This window comes from Monodon monoceros, unplaced genomic scaffold (assembly GCF_005190385.1).
Source record: "Monodon monoceros isolate NGI ecotype Baffin Bay Population unplaced genomic scaffold, NGI_Narwhal_1 Super_Scaffold_21, whole genome shotgun sequence".
Lineage (NCBI taxonomy): Eukaryota > Metazoa > Chordata > Mammalia > Artiodactyla > Monodontidae > Monodon > Monodon monoceros.
In genome coordinates, this window is record NW_021703778.1 from 132,626,686 (window position 1) to 132,654,063 (window position 27,378).

Below are 27,378 nucleotides of genomic sequence, written 5' to 3' on the forward strand. Positions count from 1 at the left end.
GAAAGAGAAGACAGAAGGGTAATTTGGACCAAGTGGGGCAAAGGGGGATTCCTCTCCTTCGGAGTCGGCGTCCCTCATCCTCCGGGACGTGGGGGAATTCCAGGACCGTATTTAACCCATAAAACCAATGCATCCTATTAATTAGTTGCTACGCGTAGGGAAGGCAGTGAAAGGCTTCATCTTCTCTTTCCAGCTGGGGCCAGCAGAGCCCGGTTGGTCAGAGCTGCCTGGCTGGTGCACACTAGCCCCGGACCCCTCTGGTCCCTCAGAGCCCGCATGGGACCGAGTGGAGGTCAAGTCAAAGGGCATGACCGAAGGGTGCTTGCCCCCACGCCCGCCCGCTGAGTCCGCAGCTCGGTTTTTGAAAGACCAACACTAACACTGCAAGGCTGGAGGGCGGGGAGGGGGCGGGTCGCGGTGGGGGCGGGGACGAAGAGGCCCAGGAATGCCTCGGGAAGTGTAGTTTCAACACCCTCAGTAGCGTAGCTACCCAGGCTCTGCTTGTGGAATGTGAACTACAACTCCCAGGAGAGTGCGGGCCCTGCCCGGGAGTACATGCGCAGTGGGCGCCGCATTGTATCCTATCAGGCGAGGAGAGGGTGATGTCACCTGCGAGTTGGTAACCTACGAGCGGCTGTGAAGGAAACTGTTTAACCGGATCCCATTGTACCCGGAGCGCAGAGCCGCCTTTTCAGCATGCGGGGGCTGCTCAGGTAAGGGGGACGTTCCGCGTCGCCCGCCGCACTCCTTCATTAAGTGGCACCAGGAGGTGGCGCGGGGGTGGGCGTGCTTCTTCGGGCCCGGTGCTGGGTTAGCGGCGCGCCCTCCCGCTGCCTCCCCGGAGCTCCGGGGCCAGTAGGTAAATATTAAACCCGTCCTTCAGGTTGAGTCTGGGTGGGAACAAGACCTAGACAGTTCCCGGCTGCCAAGCAGGGTTTGGGAAAATGGCTGCAAGCGCGGTGCAAAGCAAGGCGAGACCGGGGGAAGGCGCCCCCGGGGACGGGGGTGCCTCCCTTCTTTCTTTCTGAGGTGCTCGGATGCCAAGAGAGCCGGCAGGGTACCACTCGCCGCCTTGCTGCTGACACCCCGGGGCTGGGGCGCTGGGGGTCGTGGCCTTGACTGAGTGCTGAGGGCACTGCTGCTGTCGGGAGCTGCTGGTCCGGGAGGCTCCGGGAGGGACAATCCCGAGGCAGGCTTGGTAGACTCGGAGGTGTAGACCGAAGAGGAGGGACTCGTTTACTCGTTCGCGTCCCAGCAGAACCCCCACCATCCCGGGCATCCTCACCTCAAGACTCATTCGAAAGGGATGGGGTGACTGTAATTTAGGCAAAGTTGGAAGCTAAAGGTCTCAAACCAGAAAGAGGAGGGAAAGCCGCCTTGCGGAAGGAGTGAGGGGTGTTGGCGGACAGCAGCGAGGGGCGGCTGCGCAGCCTGCGGACCGGGTTCGAGGCGCCAAAGAGCGCTCCCGCCTCCCGTCCCTCTGGGTAGGGCGCATCTTGGTGCCCATTGCACTGATGGCTCCCTCGACAAAGAACACCTGAGCTGGGACAAAGCGTCTGCTCGGAGCGCTGGGCTGGGACGTGGTAAAGCGGTGGGGAGTGTCGAATTATCTAGCGATACGACTCGCAGCGGGGCAGGAGAGCTGGGTAATCGCTTTTCCCAGCTGGTGAAAATCCAACTGCTTGTGATCCGCTTGGAGACGTGCGCGGCGCCCGAGAACCCTATAAAGTCCTCTGGATTTCCTTTCCCTAGCACTCTTATCCTTTCTCTTACTTGTTCATCAAACCCTTGCTAAAGGCTCTGTTCTCAAGTTAATCGCAGCCTGCGATTGGAGTGTTCTGTCTCTTGCGCCCATAAAATATTTTAGGGGACCCAGGAATAGAATACACTTCAACCCCCGTTCCCCACCCCGCCTCCCATCTTCACCCGCAGGAGAGCATCAAGAGTAAATGCCACCCGTGACCGTTTTGCTCCTCTTGAGTTGGTAGTTTCTTGAGACTCGAGAAGGACCTAGTGAATTGAAGTGGGGTTTGCCTGCGAGATGAATCCCGTTGCCATGGCGACTCCTGCTGTCGGAATCTTAACTGCTCCCACTGCTGTTTCAATTCAGTGTGGCTCTGCGGGCAGCTGGGAGGGCGTGGCCAGTAGGTGTGGTTAGATGCTCTCCCTGGGCCCAGCTGTTCTCTCCTAGTCACCGGTTTCACAGCCCCGGGCTCTCTCCATTCTCTTGTAAATAGCTTGGACACAATTTTTGGACCCCCTTCCCTGTCGCGTCCCCATACCTGGTCTCTCCACCTCCCTCCCCAGAAAAAGCTGTTAAGAGCCTTTGCACTGAGGCAAACTCTGAAAATTACAATCAAAAGATCTCTCTCCCTTCAGGCTGATCTCTCATTTCAAGAAAATGAAAACATACGTTTTCCTAATAACGTATATTATAGTGCTGTAGGCAGCTTTCTCCAGGAGAGAGTTCTCCTCTGTTATGTGTGAAGAGAGCTTCCTGGCCACGAGTAAAGGTCCTCAATTTGCCCTAGGTGCAATTCACTGGAAGTTTTTAGGGACAAGTAATAACTGAAATTGAATTCTGGAAGTCACGGCTATCCCTTGTGGTTCTCATGAAATCTAAAGACCCGTCTAGAGGATGCAGATCCTTGAGAGGGTTGGGATCTAGGAAGCCTGGGTCCTGCTCTCGCTCTGTCATTACTGGGTTCCCCATTCTGGGGTGAACCCTCTGCCTCTGGGGACCTCAGTCGTTGGTGATGTGGGAAGAGGGGCACAGCAGTTTTCCTAAAGTTGATTTTCGGTATAAAATCTTGTGGCTCTAAGAAGGAGTTGTTCATTGTCTTTTATTTTTCTCAAAGAAATCTGAAGATGAGAGTTTAAGCCCAGCTTCTGACACTGTGACATCGGGCTAATATCTCTGAGCCTTACTTGTATGGCAAAATAGCCCGACTTTTCATGGTAATCCCTCAAAGTGGGCAAGGCAGCTGTATTAGTATTTATAATATTAGTTCTACTACTACTATTATCCCAGTATCTGGACTTCTTTTTATCCTTTTATTATAGAATTGTTTAGATTTTGACTTTTTATAGATTCTTGTTGAATGCAGTTATTTGTAATTTAATTGCATTAAGAGTAATTGAATTATGCAAACATTTTGCCTACCTTCTGCTTTCATTTCATACCAAAGTGGATTATCACAGACATTGCAGTTAAGGGGGGAAGGTGTATATCTGCTAGCATCTATGCGTGTACATTCGTGTGCAGGTAAATGCTTGGGGTTGCTGTGTGCCAGGCGGTTGACATTCATCATCTTGTTTTAAGTAGGTGGTTGCATCCCCACGAGGAAACAGGATCAGAAATTTCACTCACAATTTTTGTCATAGAAGTTAGCACTGACTGAAATCTCCTTCAGTTATCTCCTTACTTCTGACTCCCTATAATTCTGATAATAATTCCAATGTGTGTGGGTTTTTCCCACTCCGTGAAGGTCTTTGAGAGCAGTCTTTGTCTTGTCGATCCCTGTCTATCCAGCATTTAAAGCAGTGTTTGGCCATTGGTAGGTATTTTATAAATATTTGTTGAATCACTACTGACTAGTAGAACCATGATTGGAGATCCAAGATCTATATTCTTTCCACTGATAGTTTTGTCATCAGTTGTAATATTCCTCTTAGTTTTCTGTCAAGCAGTTTCATCTCAGCATAAATCAAAACTCCTGTGTAGCATGTGACGAGGTATAAACGGCCTTCCATGTGTTTGAAATAGTCAAATTGTAACTATTTGCTTTTGGAATATATTCACTCACAGAGACTTTTTCCCCCTATAATTAATTCTTTATACAATTCTTATTACCCCAAACCAGACATTTCTAGATTTCTCTCTGTTGTACTGTCCTTGGCCCAGATAACTTAACCAGGAGGTAAATGACAGGGGAACAGGGAGAGAGACCAAGGCAAAGATACCTAGAGACTTTTGCCAGGCTGCCAGTGGCCCCAGAGGCACCATGTGGGTAGAAGAGTGGGCAATAGCTCTCTCATTTGGGGTGGGGTTCTATAAACAGGGGTAAGTTGTTCAGGCTGGCTGATGTGAGAGGGGAACAGGGTAAAAGACATTTGTCCAATATTTGTAGCATTCAGTTATCATCCAGTAAGTTGCATTCTGTGGGTTTTCCAAAGTGTAAATTAGTGAGGAGGTGTGATAGTAAAGAGGGTGCAGTGGGTCATGTCCTTGGGTGGTGCTTACAGGAGCTCAGTGAAAAGGTGCCAAGGAATTTGAACCCTGGCTTTCTTGCTTTGTGGACATGCCTCTGGGTGTTAAGAATTTGTGTGTCTGCATGTGGTTTTATTTGAGCTACTTTGTTTAAAAGGCTGCTTTTAGTGTTGATACTGTGGTCATCAGAACAAATAAGGTGTTTACAAACAAAACATAGTTAAGACTGAAAGTGTTTCACTTTGTAAATATTTGGGGGATAGTATAAAGAGTGGCTTTGGCTTGAGAATCTTGAGGTCTTCTGTTAAATTACTTGAAAACTTACAGCTGTTGGATCAGGGGAAACAAGCTTTTCCAACAAAGTTTGGTACCACTGAGAGCCTTAGGTGTTTGGCTCAGGAAATAATCACAGAGCCTGTGACTTCTGTGGGGCCCTCCCTGGCTTCGTGTCATGCTCCTGGTATTTCCAAGTGTCAAGTCTATCCTTACATTTCAGGAAACAAAGCAACTTTGCCAACTTAGGTTAGCAAACTAGTTGAATCTCTAGAGGGGGCACCAGTCAAAATGAAAATTCTTCTGTTTTGTGATCTTTCTTCTTTGGACAAGGAATGTGGACTACTGTCACTTCTTTTGGCACCATAATTTCTAACTTGGTAATGGAAGGAATCTTTTAAGTGAATGTATATCTTAAACACTTACCGCATCCGATGATAGTGGTTTCCCTGAGAGCTTGGTTTAGAGGCAACTGCTAGCACAGGTAATATTTCAGAACTTGGTAAGTAGGGCTTCTTCTGTAGATTGGCAGGGCTGGGTGGGGGGGGCGCAGGCTGGGGCTGTCCTAGGATACCTCTGTTGAGGGTTGTGCTTGGAGTGGCTGAGTGGCTGATAGAGATTGGAATTGAAGGATGGCTCTGAAGTGCCGCTCCTCCCCCTTCCTTCAGGCTACCACTTATTGCCTCCACTGAAAGAGGGACAGATGACGATGAGATGCAAGTTGATTTTGGTGACCTACATTCCACTTGAGCAGACTATTTCCACAGCAAAAAAAACATTTACCTTTGTATTTTCTGGCATCCTTTCCACTGTTCCAAAAACAGAGAAATGAGCATTTCAGAGTGAGTTTGCATTCATAGTACACATATCTAAAAGTGATTTAAATGTTAAGTCCTAGGAGCATAGCAACAAGCACACAGAGCCTGAGCACCCCCCCTCCCCTGCCCATTAATCCATTAATCTGAGGTTACCAAATATACCCTCAGCCTTGGTGAGCTTATTTTCCCTGCTGATGTTTAAGCACACCTGGTTTTTACCCCTATCTGTGACTTTCTGCAGTAATGGCTCCCCTCATCTGGAATGAGCACTCTTCTGAGCATCTGAATTCTCCTTGTGCTCTCAGATCCAGCTTGAGTGCCATAGCTTCTGGGAAGCCTTCCCTGCCTGTCCCTCCGCTTTCGCCACCACGCCCGGCTCCTTGCTCCTTAGCGCCCTCAGCCTGACCACGCAAACAAACACTCATACCGAATGTGATACTAACCGTCAAGGGATGTGAGGTGCTAAACTTGGGTCAGGCCTTTCCTAATACTTTACATGAGCTTAACTATAGACTCCTCCACAGCTGCATGAGGTAGGTACTGTTATCACTATGTTACAGCTGAGGAAACTGAGGCATGAAGAACTTAAGGAACTCACCGAGCTCAGGTCACACAGCTGGTAACTGGCAGACCCTGTTAGGGACCCAGGCTTCCAGTTCTTTACACCCCCCCACTATTGCCTTGCCTCTGGTTTTCCTATATGTTATTCTTTTCTCTCCATTGAGTTGGGGGAATCACAACTTCCTTTGTGTCTCTTGATTCTGAAACAGTGCTAGGTCAACAAGTGCTGGGTTGATTAAGAGTAAAACTGCTTTTTCACTTAATGGTTTCTTAGAGTCTGATTTTCTGGAACAGAAAATGTTTTATGAGATTTAAAATGTTGCATTTGTTTATTTGAATGTTAAGAATTTTTGAACTCCCTCCCTTTTGCTTTGTGAATGATGGGGAAATTATTCGAAAAAGGAAATGCTCTTAAATGCCATCTCTGAATCTATGTGGAGTTTGTCCAGCATTAGACCCTCTTGTTAACTGAGATAACTTTTCAGTAGGTTGAATCCCTTATCTGAAGAAAGCCCTTCTCACCCAGAACAGGGCCGCAGAAGCCTGTCTTGAGAGTTAAGACTCCCATAACTTCTTAGCTTCCCAACTCCCTGTTGTCTTTTAACATAAATTGTGAAAGCTCTTTTGAAAAGAAAATGAAAACTTGAGTAGTAGTCAAACACGTAATCTAATACTGGGTATCCTTACACATTAAAATAAGCTTTTTCCCCCCCTCACCTTAGAAGAGAGACTTACTTTTACAGTGGAGCAAATCTGGCACCAAATATACAATTGCAGTTCTTTTAAACCATAGCCACTATTGTGAATTAAATGTGGAAAACTAGGCAAGCAAGTTCAATTTCCAGTGTAGTTGGTGTGATTTCCTGACTCACAATAGATCTTTTACTTTTGGCTTAACACTGGATATTGTGCCACTTTGACAATATTTAATGAAGACAATTGAATAAAACACAAACTGTGTCATTTAGAGAAATAATAGGAAAGTTATGCCCTAACAGCATATTGCCAGGAAAGGAAAATGAAAACAAAAGACTTGTTAGCCCTTAGGCTGCTCAAACGTAATATTCATTTAACAGACATTAGTTTCAGAAGCTTTTTTAAATTCGTCGTGTTACATTTCCTAAGTATGTCATTCACCTTTAGTAATAACCTGAGCTCATTCTGTTCTATAAATTGCACCAGGATCGGAGTTGAAGGTTCCTTGTACTTCTGCCAGGCACACAGTTAGGGACACGCATTAAACTGGTCTTTGTCCTCTTCATTTCTGAAAAAAATACCTTCTGTACGATTGGCAAACATTGCCCATCTGATGGACTGTCTGAATTTAGACTTCCAAGTGTAGATAGCCTAGATCTGATCTTTGGGCATTGTCTGGGCAATACAGATGCCCATCTTTTGTTTTTTGAGATGAGTTCTTATATTCTGGCTTATTGGCTAAGCTCAGTTTGTTAGTGACGTACAAACCAGGTCAAGGGCATGGGTTAGCTTTGCCTTGTCTTGGAGTCACCAACTGCACCTGTAATTCTAGTAACTCTTTTTTTTTTTTTTTTTAACTCATCATGCTCTTGGTCACAAAGGACACTAGACAGTGGAGGATAGACCCTGTGGATATATCAGTGCATAGCCATCATCACTAAGGGCAAAAGATGGTGCCATATTATAAAATGAACTGATGAGGGTCTTAGTTTTTTCAGACCCCGTAAGTTAGAGGTAGGGCTTCACCAGCAGTTTGCCTAGGAACTATGTTTATGCTTCTGACAGGTGTCCTCCTGTGAAGAGCGTGGGTCAGGACTAGGGGCAGCTTCCTAAAACATAGCCTTGGTCTTTTCCTTCCCTTTCTTGGGGGTGTGACCACAGTCATTAGTGTGTGTTTTGGTGCCCATTCTGGGCTTCACTCTTCTCCCATAAAATTCTGCAGATTTGCACCCTGGAAGAAGAGTGAAGGATCGTGCCCAACATCATTCACCAGGTGAGTTAGATTGTTCACATGTGTCTAGGCTTAAATTTGTATTTCATTCATAGAGATTTGGTAAAACTGAGCAGTGAAATGTCTAGACACGAATTAAGTTAGAAGCTACAGTTCTGTGACAAGAGGGTTAGGCTAGGGACCCTTCTAAATCCTGAGAATTTACTACAAAACTTATTGTAAAAAGTTAAAGGAAATGAAATGGACAAATCAAACCATTTAAAGGTCCTTGCTGCATTCTCTACTCTTGAAAGTTGGTGAAATTTTGAATATAGAAAATGTCATGGTTTTGGCCAAGGTAAATGATTTAGGAATTTAAAAAAAAATGCTGCCACAGTTACCCCATGTTAGCGGTGGCTATTTGAGTTAGGATGATAGTGGCAAAAGAAACAACAATAACATTTCTGTTTGTTTCCCATTCTGTTTGTGTGTGGCAATCTAGTTTGCATTAGAGGTTCTCCTCCCCACACCCCGCTCCCTGCTCAGCACTCAATGGTCATTCAGAGTAAAAGTCAGAGAGGGTGTGGAATGAATCTTGCTGGAATTGAAGCTGATAGCTAAGACTTCATTATGTCCTCAGAAGGTTAAATGAAAGGCATGTTATTATATTTTTGTATTTTTAAAATCAAGAATAGAGATTAGATTGGGCTAGAAAACTTCTGTGACCCATTTAGGGCTTGACACTCAACGAGTAGGTGACACTTCCAACTACAGTTCCAGGAACCACGGCAAGAGACTGCCTTGCTTCATATTTTATGCTAAGGAAGTGAGTAAAAAAAAATTTTTTTTTAAGTATATAAAATTTTTAGTTTGACCCAATTTCTTTTCTTTTCCTGTGACGGAAGGTACCTTTCTTCCATACCCCAGCTTTTCCTACTATACTCCTTGGATTGCAATTTGAGTCTGAAGGACCAGTGACCTACTTCCTTGCCAGGAACCTGTCTGTGGGCAAAGGGAGACCGTGGTACCCTGTGGCCAGGTTCCATACCAGGGGAGCCACACTCACCGAACTTACAAATGGTCTTCCCCCTTAACCTCCGACTTAGAATAGGGAGCTGTGTGGCAGCAGAGAGGGGATGGCTTACATTTTAATTCTCCCAAGCTCAGATTGTTTTTCTGATGGAACAAGTTGGGGGAAGTAGGTGGAAGGGAGGACAGAGGGAGTTATTGGGTTTCACTTATCTTATCATTTGTTTCCCTCTGGATTGCCTTTGTTTATACAGGTCAGGAATTCCTCCAACAGAAAGTATGCATCCACACGGGGATGTTCAGATTGGGGCTTCCTTCTCCTTGTGCTCCAGTTGCTGACTTGGCTTTCCTCTCTCCAGCTTAATCTGAAAGGAGGGCTGGAAATATTTAACCTGCTTTAAATTTTTCTGTTATATAAAAAAGAGATCCTAAAACAATGACTTGGGACAAATGGATTAATGATTTTTCTGTCAGGGAAAGGGGATGATGCTGAGTAAGTTTAACATCTACGTATAACTTACTTATGTTGGTTGAGAGTTTAGACACGAATGTTTGACACCCTGAATAAAATCCCTTCGCCTTTTGGTTGCTGCTTGGCAATTGTACAGAGGAAAAAGAAACACCATTTGATTTTAGGTTTAGATTTGGGTAATCTTGGCCATTCCTTTAAACTTTCCTGGGCCTCTGTTTCCTCATCTGTGAAACAATGTGAAAATTCTAAAATTTTATGAGAATGGTTTCATCTTAACATAATGACCTCACTTATATGGCGCTGTGTAACGTTGATGTAATGTCCACTGAGTTTCCCTAGAATGAAGATCAGTGTGGGGGAACTCTATTTTTTCCCCTTCAGAATTTCCAACATTGGTCTCTGCTCTTAGCGCAAGGTTTCTGAGACCCTGTTCTTGGCTGGAGCTAAACCCTCAAGATCTGATCTCTAATCTCCTTAACTAAACAGCTTCTAGTCACGTTCTCCAGTCCTGGGGCTTAGGAAATTCCGTAGGATATAAGTAAGGGATGAGGCTAGATGGTGTCTTTGCGTGACCATCCAGTTCTCTTTAAATTGATCATCTCTTTAAACCAGAATTTGATTACCACCATTGCCACACAGGATGGATGTAGCCAACAGTCATGTTTTATTTGGCCAACACAGTGTTATTTTTAAAAAGGGAATGGTTTTATTGAGCATTTACACTCTAATTTGTCACTGACCTCACAGCACCCTAGTGCCTCATACACAGCCACTTTGTTTATGTGATATTTCTTTACCTCCTTGGCCCTTGAAGGCATTTGAGTTTTCAATCCCCGTTTTAAACTAAATTAAATTGCAATAAGTGTCTCTTCAAACGTTTATCCAGCACTGGGCTGGCAAATGACCCAATCCAGGGTTTCTCAATCTCAGCATTTTAGGCATTTTAGGTGGGATGGTTCTTTGTTGTTGGGGATTGTGCTGTGCATGTATGATATTCATTAGCATCCTGGGCCTCTACCCTCTAGATGCTAGTAGCAAAGTTTCCCCCAGCTGTGACAACCAAAATGTCTCCAGACATTGCCAAATGTCCCCTGGGGAGCAAAATTGGGCCCAGTTGAAAGCCAGGTGACAGATTTCGGATGGCCTGGGAATTTTAAACATTGGACCAGGCTTGGATATTTAGGGGTAAATTGGAATTCATCTGGGAGACCAAGCTATCCTGCTGTTTTTATTTATTTGGGTAGTTGGTTAGAGCAAAGTGAAGGTCAGTGGATTAGACTTTTCAGGGTCACTTCTCCATTTTTCCATGACCACTGCCTGGGAGGCCAGGCATAGTTTAAGGACATGTCCTTGGTCATAACAGGGGAATCTGTGAGACACTGATGCTGGGTCAGGGCAAGCCCACCAGCGCTAGCGGGAAAACAACTTTGAAGCCCATAGCCTGTGTTGGTAGGTCAGTAAAGTTATCTGTGGATAAAGAAGATGAGGCTTTGGGGAAAGAAAAGATCATCTCTGTTGTTATTATCAAACGCCAAAATGCTTAAAAAAAAAGAAAAAGGCATTTGCCTTTAAAAATGACAGTTTATCTCAAATCAGCAGTGAGGGAAGAACTCTGAAAAGGATTAGCAGCAGACTGATGTCCCCCTTTTTTTCTCTCCCTCAAAAAAGAACGTCTGTAAAACTTGACTCAAAAACTTGGGCTTTGGCAGCACTCAAACTTGCCTTGTCACTCAGAGTGAGTTTCCGAGCAGACTCATCTCTGGCTTCATAAACATGAGGCAGATTTGTTTGTTGCAAATTTCCTAACTTGGCCTATGCCATGGGCCATCATGGAGGATTTCAAAGTCTCGAGTTATAACTACCAAAGGTGGGAAACACAATAAAATGGCTCCGTTTACTTGGATTTTACTTAGAATAATCAGATTAGATCCAAATTTCTATCAAGCATATCAGAGGCAAGTGAATAACTAAGTTAAGGGGAAAATATTATATTGAGCATTTTATGGACTATCTCATAAGCTATGGAAGTGACACCTTAAAGCATCATTTGTTTATTCACTTGGCAGGTGAAGAATGTTTTGATACTGGGTGTGAGCATATCAGAATGCTGTTTTAAATTCCAGATTTTTCCCTTTGGAATATAGAACTCTTGTTTTACTAAATAAAGCTCAGATTATCCTCTGTCTTCAGCTTCTGAAATAAGCAAATTACATTGTGCAATAGGTGAAGACTCTCCCCAGTGAAAGATTCTTTGCTTTTCACTGCAAGTAATTTCATGTTTTGCTTATTTGGATCATGTCCACGTTTTCAAAGGAATGTTCCCAGCATCACTTATAGGAAGCAATGCTCTACAATCCCAAATCAATTGTTCCAATATCTGTTATTCCTGCAGATCAAATCTTTTACCCTCAGCTCTTTTCTCCCCTAAATGCTGATTTTGAGTCTCAGATGGCCAGTGTTTTCTAGTACTAGAGAAAAATTTGTTAGCATGACATGGTGTTAAAGAAAGAATGACAGCTAAAAACAAAAAAAAAGCAGAATACGGGTTTTTTTTTTTTAAGGATGATGAAAATGTTCTAAAATTACTTATAATGGTTACCAGTTTGTAAGTACACTAAAACCCCCTAAACTATACATTTTAAATGAATGAATTTTATGGTGTATGAATTATGTTGAAACAAAGCTGTTATTCCTCCCCAAAAAAAGAAGGCTAAAAAGAATCAGACTAAGTAAAACCTTGGAAACAGAATTTTAGACCTTGGGGATAATATCTTTGACTTACTTTTCTGTTTCTTTTCTTCATGTACGTCTCAATGTTTTCTTTAAATAAATAGATGTATAACATGGACAAAGTGTAGTTGTGATAATTCCTCAGGACCACCTGAGCCATGGGAAACTTTGTTATAATGGAATTTTGTTGTAATGGAATCTGGCTCATATTCTTCTCATACCTCCTAATTGTGAGCTAGGACATTAAAGGATAGAAAGCTTTGCACTGTTTTATACCTGATGTGATGATAAGCTAAGGTTTTGGTGATATGTTTGGCTTAGTCACAATTTGCTTTAAACTTGCTCCATTTGATGATTTTGCAGGATTTTTCTCCTGTAGAAGACTTCACACTGTAAAAAGCACTCAGGTATATAATCTTGCCTGTAAAGCTAACCGTGTGTGTTGGACAAAGAATATTTCATTTATAAGGGATTATGTAGCTCAAGGTTTCTCAAATTTGGATTCATGATCCTTTGAGAAATACTGCATTAAATGTTAAGTTGCTGAATGTTTAGCTACTCACTTGGTGCCACTGGGATCATAAACTCGTGTAGAGGTAGACTTTGGGGTACTATTTGGGTATAAGGTGCTTTTCCAGACGTATTAGTTTTATTGCTGCATAATGAATTACACGAATTTAGCGGCTTAAAACGCCACCAGGTCAGAAGTCTGAGCAGGCTGTGGCTAGGCTCTCTGCTCAGGGTGTGTCCAGGGTAAAACTCACGGGTCAGCCAAGGCTGCAGTTCTCATCTGGGGTTCAGAGGATTCCTCCAAGCTCTCTGGTTGTTGGCAGGATTTATTTCCTTGTGACTATAGGACTGAATACTCCTAGCTGTTGTCCAGAGACTGCTTTTAGCTCCTAGGGGCAACCTACATTTTATGCCACATGGGCCTACACTGGAAGTTCACGCGAGGATGTTTGTTTGATTTCTTCTAGGTGTCTTCTTCAATCAGCCAGAGAAGTGGGTGATTTTAAGGTCTCACCAGATTTGGTCAGGCCCACCCTTTGACCATATAATATAACATAATCACAAGAGTGATAGCTCATCATATTCATAGGTTCCACTCACCCTTAAAAGGTTATGGGGCATCATTTAAAGGTCTGCCTTTCATACCAGATAACAGAAATTATGCTAATATACTACTGATGATTATTAAGGTGAAAAATCCAAAATCCCAAAATGGACGACACTTCACAAGTATGCTTCAGGACCCCCTCTGTCTTTTTAAGATACCTCCCCCTCAGATTTATTGCTTTCCATTCCTGCTTTTCTTTTTTCAAGTAGAGTGAAAATGAAGATTAAAAAACATTTTTGTTATTAAAAGTTCCTACACACAAACACATAGAACGACTAATATAGCTAATATGAGAATCCTCCATATACCCACAGTTTCACCAGTTATCAGTTCATGACTAATCTTTCGTTTCTACTGCCAACTACTTTCCATCAGCTCTGGGCTTATTTTGAAGTAAATTCGAGACATTTTATAATCTCATCTGTAAATATTTTAGTATTTAGTTTATGTCCAAAAAAATCAGGACTCTCTTTAAAAACATAACTGAAATGCTATTATCATACCTAAAATAATTTGTATTTCTTTTTTTTTACAAGTAATACATTTTATTAGAAGTTGAGTATCTGTTAATTAGCATGCAGCTATATAACTTACTATAAAGTCACTACAATTCAAACATTGTAGCATTACTACATGAATGAACACATACAAATTAAACAGAAAAGAATATCCACAAATCGTTCTAAGTATGTATGAGAAGTTTGATTGTGATAAAGTGAAGTTATAATCTTTAAAATTGATGCCTGGAAAACTGCACAGCCATTTAAAAATATGGAACGCTTCACAAACTTGCGTGTCATTCTTGCACAGGGGCCATGCTAATCTTCTCTGTATTGTTCCAATTTTAGTATATGTGCTGCCAAAGCGAGCACTGAATTATTTCTTTAAAATTACCAAACATTTCATCAATTTTCAAATTTACTGTTGATTTTTTAAAAAGTGTTCAACTGAGAATTCCAATAAGGTTCATACACTGAATTTTTTTTTTAATGTCCGTTAAGCCTCTTTAAATCCCATGTAGTATTTTTCCTTGCAACTTACTTGTGAAAAGAACTGGATTATTTGTCCTATAACATTTCCTTCAGTCTGGCCCTCATGGTACAATATCTCTGTTTCCCCTTTTCCCTTTAAATTAGGTAAGATGAAAGTAACTGATGCCATGGACCGATCTGGTCACTAGAGGTAGAAAAGCTTATTTGGTAAACAGAATGTGTAGATATAGTTTACTAGATACATGTGTGTATAGATATTTAGAGATATATTTGGGAGTAGAGCAAGTATGTTAGGTATTTCAGATTCCTGTTATTGACAGCAGTCTAAGTGTTATATACTTAAAGTGAGTGAATTAGTGCAGTTTAAATTCTTACGAAAAATATACCATATACAGATTCATTAGGTGATACTTGGATTTGTTTAGTCCTTCAGCCTAAGTGTTTTTGTTAAGTAGAGTTTTAGCTTCCATAAAAGGAAAAAAAAATTATTTTTTGAGGAGGAAGGTATTTCAGTGTTAGTTTTGGAAAATAACCAGATTTTTATTTTTTTATTATTTTATTTTTTTTACATCTTTATTGGAGTATAATTGCTTTACAATGGTGTGTTAGTTTCTGCTTTATAACAAAGTGAATCAGTTATACATATACATATGTTCCCATATCTCTTCCCTCTTGCGTCTCCCTCCCTCCCACCCTCCCTATCCCACCCCTCCAGGCGGTCACAAAGCACTGAGCTGATCTCCCTGTGCTATGCGGCTGCTTCCCACTAGCTATCTACCTTACATTTGGTAGTGTATATATGTCCATGCCTCTCTCTCACTTTGTCACAGCTTACCTTTCCCCTCCCCATATCCTCAAGTCTTTATTTCTGTCTAAGCCCTAGGTTCTTCATGACATTTTTTTTTCTTAAATTCCATATATATGTGTTAGCATATGGTATTTGTCTTTCTCTTTCTGACTTACTTCACTCTGTATGACAGACTCTAGGTCTATCGACCTCATTACAAATAGCTCAATTTCATTTCTTTTTATGGCTGAGTAATATTCCATTGTATATATGTGCCAAATCTTCTTTATCCATTCATCCAATGATGGACACTTAGGTTGTTTCCATCTCTGGGCTATTGTAAATAGAGCTGCAATGAACATTTTGGTGCATGACTCTTTTTGAATTATGGTTTTCTCAGGGTATATGCCCAGTAGTGGGATTGCTGGGACACATGGTAGTTCTATTTGTAGTTTTTTAAGGAACCTCCATACTGTTCCCCACAGTGGCTGTATCAATTTACATTCCCACTAACAGTGCAAGAGGGCTCCCTTTTCTCCACACCCTCTCCAGCATTTATTGTTTCTAGATTTTTTGATGATGGCCGTTCTGACTGGTGTGAGATGATATCTCATTGTACTTTTGATTTGCATTTCTCTAATGATTAATGATGTTGAGCATTCTTTCATGTGTTTGTTGGCAGTCTGTATATCTTCTTTGGAGAAATGTCTATTTAGGTCTTCTGCCCATTTTTGGATTGGGTTGTTTGTTTTTTTGTTATTGAGCTGCATGAGCTGCTTATAAATTTTGGAGATTAATCCTTTGTCAGTTGCTTCATTTGCAAATATTTTCTCCCATTCTGAGGGTTGTCTTTTGGTCTTGTTTATGGTTTCCTTTGCTGTGCAAAAGCTTTTAAGTTTCATTAGGTCCCATTTGTTTATTTTTGCTTTTATTTCCATTTCTCTTGGAGGTGGGTCAAAAAGGATCTTGCTGTGATTGATGTCATAGAGTGTTCTGCCTATGTTTTCCTCTAAGAGTTTGATAGCTTCTGGCCTTACATTTAGGTCTTTAATCCATTTTGAGGTTTTTTTTCTTTTTTTTTTTTTTTCTGTACGTGGGCCTCTCACTGTTGTGGCCTCTCCCATTGTGGAGCACAGGCTCCGGACGCACAGGCTCAGCGGCCATGGCTCACGGGCCCAGCCGCTCTGTGGCATGTGGGATCTTCCCGGACCGGGGCACGAACCCGTGTCCCCTGCATCGGCAGGCGGACTCTCAACCACTGCGCCACCAGGGAAGCCCTGAGCTTATTTTTGTGTATGGTGTTAGGGAGTGATCTAATCTCATACTTTTACATGTACCTGTCCCGTTTTCCCAGCACCACTTGTTGAAGAGGCTGTCTTTTCTCCACTGTACATTCCTGCCTCCTTTATCAAAGATAAGGTGACCATATGTGCATGGGTTTATCTCTGGGCTTTCTATCCTGTTCCATTGATCTATCTTTCTGTTTTTGTGCCAGTACCATAGTGTCTTCATTACTATAGCTTTGTAGTATAGTCTGAAGTCAGGGAGCCTGATTCCTTCAGCTCCGTTTTTCATTCTCAAGATTGCTTTGGCTTTTCGGGGTCTTTTGTGTTTCCATACAAATTGTGAAATTTTTTGTTCTAGTTCTGTGAAAAATGCCCATGGTAGTTTGATAGGGATTGCGTTGAATCTGTAGATTGCTTTGGGTAGTAGAGTCATTTTCACAATGTTGATTCTTCCCATCCAAGAACATGGTATATCTCTCCATCTATTTGTATCATCTTTAATTTCTTTCATCAGTATCTTATAATTTTCTGCATACAGGTCTTTTGTCTCCTTAGGTAGGTTTATTCCTAGATATTTTATTCTTCTTGTTGCAATGGTAAATGGGAGAGTTTTCTTGATTTCACTTTCAGATTTTTCATCATTAGTGTATAGGAATGCCAGAAATTTCTGTGCATTAATTTTGTATCCTGCTACTTTACCAAATTCATTGTTTAGCTCTAGTAGTTTTCTGGTAGCATCTTTAGGATTCTCTATGTATAGTATCATGTCATCTGCAAACAGTGACAGCTTTACTTCTTCTTTTCCAATTTGGATTCCTTTTATTTCCTTTTCTTCTCTGGTTGCTGTGGCTAAAACTTCCAAAACTATGCTGAATAAGAGTGGTGAGAGTGGGCAACCTTGTCTGGTTCCTGATCTTAGTGGAAATGCTTTCAGTTTTTCACCATTGAGGACGACGTTGGCTGTGGGCTTGTCATATATGGCCTTTATTATGTCGAGGAAAGTTCCCTCTATGCCTACTTTCTGGAGGGTTTTTATCATAAATGGGTGTTGAATTTTGTCGAAAGCTTTCTCTGCATCTATTGAGATGATCATATGGTTTTTCTCCTTCAATTTGTTAATATGGTGTATCACATTGATCGATTTGCGTATATTGAAGAATCCTTGCAATCCTGGAATAAACCCCACTTGATCATGGTGTATGATCCGTTTAATGTGCTGTTGGATTCTGTTTGCTAGTATTTTGTTGAGGATTTTTGCATCTATGTTCATCAGTGATATTGGCCCGTAGTTTTCTTTCTTTGTGACATCCTTGTTTGGTTTTGGTATCAGGGTGATGGTGGCCTTGTAGAATGAGTTTGGGAGTGTTCCTCCCTCTGCTATATTTTGGAAGAGTTTGAGAAGGATAGGTGTTAGCTCTTCTCTAAATGTTTGATAGAATTCGCCTGTGAAGCCATCTGGTCCTGGGCTTTTGTTTGTTGGAAGATTTTTAATCACAGTTTCAATTTCAGTGCTTGTGATTGGTTTGTTCATATTTTCTATTTCTTCCTGATTCAGTCTTGGCAGGTTGTGCATTTCTAAGAATTTGTCCATTTCTTCCAGGTTGTCCATTTTATTGGCATAGAGTTGCTTGTAGTAATCTCTCATGATCTTTTGTATTTCTGCAGTGTCAGTTGTTACTTCTCCTTTTTCAGTTCTAATTCTGTTGATTTGAGTCTTCTCCCTTTTTATCTTGATGAGTCTGGCTAATGGTTTATCAATTTTGTTTATCTTCTCAAAGACCCAGCTTTTAGTTTTATTGATCTTTGCTATCGTTTCCTTCATTTCTTTTTCATTTATTTCTGATCTGATTTTTATGATTTCTTTCCTTCTGCTAACTTTGGGGTTTTTTTGGTCTTCTTCCTGTAGTTGCTTTAGGTGCAAGGTTAGGTTGTTTATTCGAGATGTTTCCTGTTTCTTAAGGTAGGATTGTATTGCTATAAACTTCCCTCTTAGAACTGCTTTTGCTGCATCCCATAGATTTTGGGTCGTCGTGTCTCCGTTGTCATTTGTTTCTAGGTATTTTTTGATTTCCTCTTTGATTTCTTCAGTGATCACTTCGTTATTAAGTAGTGTATTGTTTAGCCTCCATGTGTCTGTATTTTTTACAGATCTTTTCCTGTAGTTGATATCTGGTCTCATAGCGTTGTGGTCAGAAAAGATACTTGATAAAATTTCAATTTTCTTAAATTTACCAAGGCTTGATTTGTGACCCAAGATATGATCTATCCTGGAGAATATTCCATGAGCACTTGAGAAAAATGTGTATTCTGTTATTTTTGGATGGAATGTCCTATAAATATCAATTAAGTCCATCTTGTTTAATGTATCATTTAAAGCTTGTGTTTCCTTATTTATTTTCATTTTGGATGATCTGTCCATTTGTGAAAGTGGGGTGTTAAAGTCCCCTACTATGAATCTGTTACTGTCGATTTCCCCTTTTATGGCTGTTAGTATTTGCCTTATGTATTGAGGTGCTCCTATGTTGGGTGCATAGATATTTACAATTGTTATATATTCTCCTTGGATCGATCCCTTGATCATTATGTAGTGTCCTTCTTTGTCTCTTCTAATAGTCTTTATTTTAAAGTCTATTTTGTCTGATATGAGAATTGCTGCTCCAGCTTTCTTTTGATTTCCATTTGCATGAAATATCTTTTTCCATCCCCTTACTTTCAGTCTGTATGTGTCTCTAGGTCTGAAGTGGGTCTCTTGTAGACAACAAATATATGGGTCTTGTTTTCGTATCCATTCAGCCAATCTGTGTCTTTTGGTGGGAGCATTTAGTCCATTTACATTTAAGGTAATTATCCATATGTATGTTCGTATTCCCATTTTCTCAATTGAATAACCAGATTTTTAAATTGTGAGGATCATGAAATAACTGCTTTTCTTTAATAGGACTTTGCTAGTTATCTCATATCTGTAGGCTCTCAAAAGAGAAGTCCTTTGGTCTCAAAGAAGGTGATGTATATTTTAAATCCTAACCATTGGAATATTCTATTTAAAAAAATGTAACAATATTGTTTTAAGAGAACAATTTTATAAGACTGCCATTGAAGGAAAGTAGAAGAGGCTGTCTAGTTTAAATTTTATTTTGGAGGAAATATAGTATTTGGTTGAGAAAAGTAAAAGCTTAATTAAGAGCATAACTTAGAATGGGGCATACAAAATTTTTCTGTAAAGGGCCAGATAGTAAATACTTTAGGCTTTGTAGGCCATGCTGACCCTGTCAACTATTCAACTCTATCATTGTAGGAAAAGCAGCCACAGACAATATGTAAACAAATGGGTGTGGCAAGTTGGGAAGAACTGACATCTTGACAATATTGAGTCTTATCCATGAACATGGAGCATCTCTCCATTTATTTAATTCTTCTCTCATTTCATTCACTACAGTTTTGTAGTTTCCCCATATAGATCTTGTACATTTTTTGTACATGAATACCTAAGTATTTCATTTTTGGGATGCTAATGTAAATAGTGTTGTTTTTAATTTCACTTTCCACTCATTCATTTTTGGTATACAGGAAAGCAATTTACTTTTATTATTAACCTTATATCTTGCAGACTGTTTTTTTGTAGATAGTTTTTACCAAGTTGAGAAAGTTCTCCTATCCCTCGTTCACTGCAAGTTTTTATCATGCATGAGTGTTGAATTTTGTCAAATACTTTTCCTGCATCTGTTAATATTATCATGTGATTTGCTTACCTGGGGTAAATACCACTTCCTTTTGGTGTATAATTCTTTATACATGTTGTATTCAGTCTGCTAATATTTTGTTGAGGATTTTTGCATTTATGTTCATGAGCAGTATTGGTCTGTAGTTATCTTTTTTAAAATATCTTTGGTTTTGCTATTAGTGTAATGCTGGTCTCATAAAAAGAGCTAGGAAGTATTCCCTCTGCTTATATCCTCTGAAAGAGATTGTAGAGAATTGGTATAATTTTTTCCTTAAATATTTGGTAGAATTTACCAGTGAACCCATCTGGGCCTGGTGCTTTCTGTTTTAGAAGGTTATTAATTATTAAACTCTCTGGTTTGGTTAGTCTTATGGCCTGTAATGCAGAAACTGTTTGTAGATAGTTAATGTTAAAAGAATAATTTTCAAAGAGTTTAAAAAGTAAGATTCTCACAATTATAAAATGAACATGTCAACAATTTTTATTTAACTTATTAATTAGTGAAGGAATCAGTAAGCTGTCAAGACCAGTTCAAAGGAGAATTTGAAGAGCATATATATGTGTGTCTGTCTATCTATCAGTCCATCCAAACAGCCACAATCAGAAATGCTGGAATAAATTTGCTAGTGGATACAAAACTGATTAATATCCTAAAGGGCTATACAATGTAATATTTTCTTTTATACATTTACATAAATCAGTTTTATCTTTGCCAGACAAAATCCATTTGCTTCCTTATAGATAAAAGCCATTACATTACTGTGTGTTTTTTACAAGTTAATTCCTACCCCTACAGAGTTGTGAAATAGTCTGGCCCAGCACCTTCTCAAACTTTTCCATTTCAGGACATTTTGACCCTATTAATAATAATATTGAAGACTCCAATGAAATTTGTTTAATATACAAATCATATTGGAAATCAGAATTGAAACACTTTATTTATTTATTACTTCCAACTTTTGGCTATTGTTAATAATGCTGCTATGAACATGGGTGTGAAAATATCACTTTGAGACCATGTTTCAATTTTTTTGGATATATACCCAGAGGTGGGATATACCCAGGGCCTGAATCATATGTTAGTTCTAACTCTCTTCCCTAGCAGCTCTACCATTTTACATTCAAACCAACAAAAGTATACATCCTTGCAATATTTATTTTCTGTTTTGTTTTTTTTTTGAATCGCCATCCTAATGGGTATGAGTTTATTAAAACTTTCAATAAACTTCTTAGATGACAGCATTTATTTCCATTTTATGTACAGTATAGGGTAATCGTTTTCCTAATGTCTTCCCATTAAAAACTATTATGAACATTTTTTTTCTTTTTCAGATTATTTTCTTAGGATATATTTCTTAGAAATGAAATAAATGGGTCAAAAGGTATATAATTTTAAAGTTTTTTATTAAGTCCCGCCAAATTGTCCTCAAGAAAGGTTTTGCAGGTTGATGCTGAATCAGGATATTAAAGTGTCTTTAATTTCATGTCTATGCTGTGAATATCATTATCTTACAATTATCTGTGATTCAACAACTGGCAAATGCTATCATATTGTATTTTAATTTGTAGTTAAAAAATTTGTTAAACAGAACTTCTAGGCCATTTGTGTTTTTCCTTTCTCAAATGGTCTATTTGCCCATTTATCTATTTAAATCCCAGTGTTTTGAAGAGATCAGAAAAGAGATTAATTAGCAATGCAAATATGAAGCCACAAGGACTTTACACAAATGTATAAATAATCTTGGAACCCCTTAGCAGAAAACTTAAGAGATCTCAAGGCGCATTTTAAAGTGACCTGAAGTATTTCTCTGTGATTAACTGTCTCTGGCTACAGATTTGCATAATTAATTATGTTAACAAGCCCTTTCCTCATTATCTGAAGGGAAACCTTAGGTCAGCTCCTGCCATTTTGTGGCCAATTTGCAGTTCCTGGAGTTTGGCTCAGTGGTTTCTTACTGTAAGTGGTTTTTCTGCTGATAGTGAGACTAAGACAGAAGGCTTTTCTGAAGGCAGAGAGAACAAGGGAGATGATATGTAGTTTTTCCATTGGACTGAAGATGTTTGGAAGAATAGGAGGTAGAACAATGAAATAATGCAAATATTATGAGGAGGGAGGCAGAAGTTTACATTAGAATGGTTTATGCGATTAAAGAAATGTTATACCCAGTTCTTTTTGTTTATATATGGTGTCGCAAAACAGATACTCAGCTGCTTAGCTAAAATATTTAAGGCATTGCCTGTACAGCACCTAATGTTACAATAATGCTGTACTCACCAGTCTGATTGTCTTCATGTCGATATATCATAAATCAGTATTGTGGGAATGTGGCTTTTCTCCTACATTTAAGCACTTTAGGTTTGTTTTAATTTAAACAGAAAAAAAAAATTCTCTTCCAAGCATTGAGAGAGAGGTTCGTGTTTTGAAACTAATTTTAGATAGTTATGGTAACCCGTGATAGAATATAACGCTGTGTTTCCTAGTATATCCCAGCACATTTTAGAGAAGACCACCTATTCAGAATTATTATGGTTCTGTTGACATATTTTTTCTGGAACTCTGCTTTGAGGCACTGTGGTTGTCCATCTTTGTTCAAGAAGTAACAAACAAACAAAATGCACAACACATTCTATGCAGCTTTCTGGTAAGGCAAGTGTTGGCAGGTAGTCCCTGTGTGTTTGTTTGGGAAACATGGTTTGACCCAGTGGTGTAGAGGTTATTATTGAAAGGATTCTCTGGAGTAAGGACCAAGATCTAGGGGAGAAGGTCACTTTTGCATTCTCCTCCTTGAAACATCAATTCATGACGTCCTAGCCTAGAAAAGGATATTTCTTCCCAGCTCATTAGTTAATTCCTAGGCACCATTCAGATCACAAGTGGTTTGATTCATTATAAATTGACCAATGGAACAGAATTTCCGAGAGTACCAAAGCCTTTCTAAGTAAAGAATCAGACACTTCACTTGCACATTCTGTGGACAAATGACACCTCTAATGTAAAATGGACTATGAGATGTTTTGTCTTAATTTTCTATCATGTTTTATTGATTTGCAATGGCAAAATCTTGTGAAATATCTTTAATATGGAACAGAATAGAGTTTATAAAATCTTTTATTCTGTGGCTGATAAAATCCTAGGCTAAAATTATTCAAACATACTTTTCTATCAATAGTTAACGTTTAAAAATATAGGGCTTCTGTGGTGGTGCAGTGGTTAAGAATCCACCTACCAATGCAGGGGACACGGGTTCAAGCCCTGCTCCAGGAAGATCCCACATGCCGCGGAGCAACTAAGCCTGTGCACCACAACTACTGGGCCTGCGCTCTAGAGCCCGCGAGCCACAACTACTGAGCCCGACTGCTACAACTACTGAAACTTGTGCGACTAGAGCCCATGCGCCTAGAGCCTGTGCTCTGCAACAAGAGAAGCCACCCAATGAGAAGCCCGCGCACGTCCACGAAGAGTAGCCCCCACTCGCTGCAACTAGAGAAAGCCCACGTGCAGCAACAAAGACCCAACGCAGCCAAAAATAAAAATAAATAAGTAAATAAATTTAGTTAAAAAAAAAATATATAAAAGACTGCTCTGTCATTTTCTGATTCAGCCATTCCCTGTTAATTCTTCTTATAAAAGTTTTGGGTGGGGGCTTCCCTGGTGGCGCAGTGGTTGAGAATCTGCCTGCCAATGCAGGGGACACGGGTTCGAACCCTGGTCTGGGAAGATCCCACATGCCGCGGAGCAACTAGGCCCATGAGCCACGACTACTGAGGCTGCGCGTCTGGAGCCTGTGCTCCGCAACAATAGAGGCCGCGATAGTGAGAGGCCCGCGCATCGCGATGAAGAGTGGCCCCGGCTTGCCGCAACTAGAGAAAGCCCTCGCACAGAAACGAAAACCCAACACAGCCAAAAATAAATAATAAATAAATAATAATTAAAAAAAAAAAAGTTTTGGGTGGATTATATGATTGATGGACTCACATTTTGTAACTTTCTTTATGTAGGTTTTATTTTTTAAAGGGATTTGTCCTAAGTGGGTAAAGCGTTGATGGTTTGTAAGATATAACATCATTAATTCTCAACTGTTATTTGGTTTGTGTTTATTGAGATTTTCAAATGTATTATTTATCTTGTTTTGTTCTTTTGAAGAAACAGTTTTAATACCTAGGCTTAAAAGTGACAAAGTATATGTCCATATTATAGCAATAATGCTATAATTTATTTAGTACAATCATCTAGTTGAGAGGCGTGAACTTTTTTGAAGTGAGAATTTTTAAAACTAATATCAGACAGAAAGCCTTTAAATTATCAATTGTCCCAAGGAGAGCTAATACAAGTAATTAAGTCAAAGTTTCAAACCGTATATTATGGCTCACATTGTAAAAAACTCTCCAGCGGGGAAATGTGGATTCTTTAGCCTGCTATCTACTGTGTCATTTTGGCCCACAGTTTCTTGGGTTTCACTTTCCTCACGTGTAAAATGTGAGGTTTGGATTAGTTCTGTGACAGTTTTGTCTCTAGTGGCTTTTAAAGGGGTGTAACATTCACTGTCTGAGTTGACCCTAAGAGTTCTGCATCAGAAGTCAGGATGACTCCTTTTTAGATCTGGCAAAATTACTGGAACGAGTAATTTGCCTAGTAATAAGTTTAGTGTAATGACAGAATCAGAGTTATAACTCAGGTCTCCACTACCATCACATCCTAGATGATTATCTGACACAGCCCTGGGTGTCAGATACACATGTCCCTTCCCCTACCTCCTATCCCTCCACAGTCATGGCAGACAATGTTTATCTAATGCTTACCTAATGTGACATTTCTTTTCCTACCCAGCCTGGACATGGCTTCAGAATCCATCTCAAAGCAACATTCTAGTAGCCACAGCTAACAGACAAGGAATTCTAACTAGTTTGACATTGTGGATAGTAGAGTCATTAAAATATAAAAGGCCACTCTAAGTTTTTTTTAAGGAAGTTTACTTATATTGTTTAATTCAAATGGAATATTGTTGCCTCCTTTTTAGCAGTGGTTCCCAACGTGATGGTTCCTTTTTAATTAAAAAAAAATTATAGATTCCGTATTATAGATGACTGTGAATTCAGTAACACTTTCAATGAATTTCAGTTTTATTAGTCACAGTATATAAATTCATTTGGAGAAGTGGGCATACATACATATGAAACATTTACATGCTTCTGAATGAAAGACTCTTGTAATACTTCCAGCCCCCTCCCCTCTCCCCCACCCCATCCCCAATCCCCAATCCCCAGCCACCGAATCAAGTATTAGAAATCATTATTCTATATTACTTTGTTTTTTTTTTCTTGGTTTTAGTTTACGTAGGATTGAATTTTTGTTTTAAGGGACCTCATCAGTGGTTTCTATTCTGTGTGCTGTGGAGTCCCAATTCCAGGAGGTGCCTCAAGGGGAGCCCCCCTTGTCCCACAGCCCTTCCAGCTTTAACCAGCCAGTCTACTTCAAACTCTTCTGTATACTGCGGTTCTCCATGAGGTTTCATTTAGATAAAGGGTTTCACTGATTTTTAAAATTGAAAACCACCGATAATCCTACCTGCCCATTTTATACACAGTGTTTTGAGGTTACCCTATTAGTTAACACTGGAGCCAAGATAGGACCACTATTGTGCAAACTTGCAGGCCACTCTTCATCCCCTTACCCGAGCTGCTATTCATGGGACAGTGGAGGATGTAAGCTGATACCACCACCAGCTCTGAGTTCAGCAGATACTTACATGGAAAGAAAAATTGTTCACATTGTAATACCAGGGAACTCAAATCTATTTCTACCCTTGAATAAAAGGTTATATGGTGTACATATTTGTAAATATTTGTCTTGTTTGGGTGTGGGCTTCTTTTACTGTTTGGGGTGGGTGGAGGGATGGTGAGGCTTTTTCTTTTTAACTTAATTTTATTTTAAAACAGTAACAAGTGATGCTTTGGGCAGAAGACAGTTTCCTTTCTCTTCTTCCTGTGCTGTGCGGTGCCTTCTCCCCACGCTGTGTTTGTGGCATGCTTTACCTTGTCTTGATTTTAACCATTGTCTAAGCAGAATCTCTGGTCTCTTTCCTAGATTTTGCTGTCTATCAGAGGACAACCTTGGGGCTCATTTCTCTGCATTGGTCACGTATTATCATTATTAAATCAACATGCCTTCAAGATATCAGCCAAATATGATACTTAACATACCTGGTCTGGGCTACCTTTTTTTTTTTTTTCGCCTGGGATGTTAGTCTGAAGCCAAATGTCCCTCTAAAGCTCAATGTGATTTTAGGACTTGCTTACTTGCTTACCTCAGTTTACCTTACACATTTGAGGCTGTAGGTGATCCAGAATAGCTGGAATAAGTGTCTGGTGACAGTTTGCAGAGGGTGCTGTGTTGATCCCAGCACGATGCCTGGGTGTGGGGTGTTAAGTGTTTCCGTTCAGATTCATCTGGGTTGGCTGCTCCCACAGACCCTTGACAGACTGCTTTTGCTTCCTTGCCTTCCTTGGGAAGGTCATCTCCCGAGCAGAGGTGCTTCTCTGGTAACTGTGGCAAAGCCAGCCGTTTCACTTCAGTCAACAGTTTCAACCTGCTCCTTTCCCATATGTTTTAACAGGCCTGATGCTGAGACACTGAAGTGACTTTCTCTGGACCAGTTCACTTTTTAAAGTAGAAGTGTCCAGAATTAGGAAATAAAAGGAGGAAAGAAAAAAAAAACTGTCAGACAGTCTTACATTGGAAAACTGAAACTATCTGTTGTCTTCTTGTTTTTTAATTTTGGTTTCCGCTCTGATTTTTTAAAATTAATTAATTAATTAATTAATTAATTTTTGGCTGCATTGGGTCTTCATTGCTACACGTGGGCTTTTCTCTAGTTGCGGTGAGCAGGGGCTACTCTTCATTGCAGTGCGTGGGCTTCTCATTATGGTGGCTTCTCTTGTTGCAGAGCACTGGCTCTAGGCACACGGGCTTCAGTAGTTGTGGCACGCGGGCTGTAGAGTGCAGGCTCAGTAGTTGTGGCTCACGGGCTTGGTTGCTCCGCGGCATGTGGGGTCTTCCCTGACCAGGGCTTGAACCCGTGTCTCCTGCATTGGCAGGCGGATTCTTAACCACTGCACCACCAGGGAAGCCCTATCTGTTGTTTTTAACAGGAGATATTTCCCTCTCATCCGTCAGCCCTTTAACAAGTCTGATTTCTTTCAGAATAAGTTAGGATGGCTTACTGCAAGTTCATTGCCCACCTAAGGGAAGACTGTATGAGAGCTTTAGTTACCATAGCTCATCACCAGTGCACCAGAGGCTCACCAGATTCCCTTGTGGGGGGTCGGGGAGAGCGTGGTGAGTAACATGATGAGTTTGAAGGGCCCTCAAAGTATATACAAAGTTAATGTGCTTTGGTGGAAATGGTTCATTAATCGTAACTTCATTTTCTTCTCAAGGTAAAGTCGGATCTCGGAGGTGTTAAAATGTCCACCAAG

At 40.4% G+C, this 27,378-nt stretch overlaps 1 protein-coding gene and 1 non-coding gene across 2 annotated transcripts in view; one reads left to right on the forward strand and one right to left on the reverse strand.

The window, feature by feature from the left end:
• The first annotated feature begins 598 nt into the window (after nt 1–598).
• Nucleotides 599–27,378, forward strand: part of DAAM1 (dishevelled associated activator of morphogenesis 1) — a 179,332-nt gene continuing 152,552 nt past the window's right edge. The window contains exon 1 of the mRNA XM_029237931.1: nt 599–713. The gene's annotated coding sequence lies outside the window, so the exon portion shown is untranslated. The remainder of the gene's footprint in view (nt 714–27,378) is intronic.
• LOC114905456 lies at nt 13,882–13,988 on the reverse strand. The gene has a single exon (XR_003796280.1). It is a non-coding gene; the product is annotated as a U6 spliceosomal RNA (small nuclear RNA).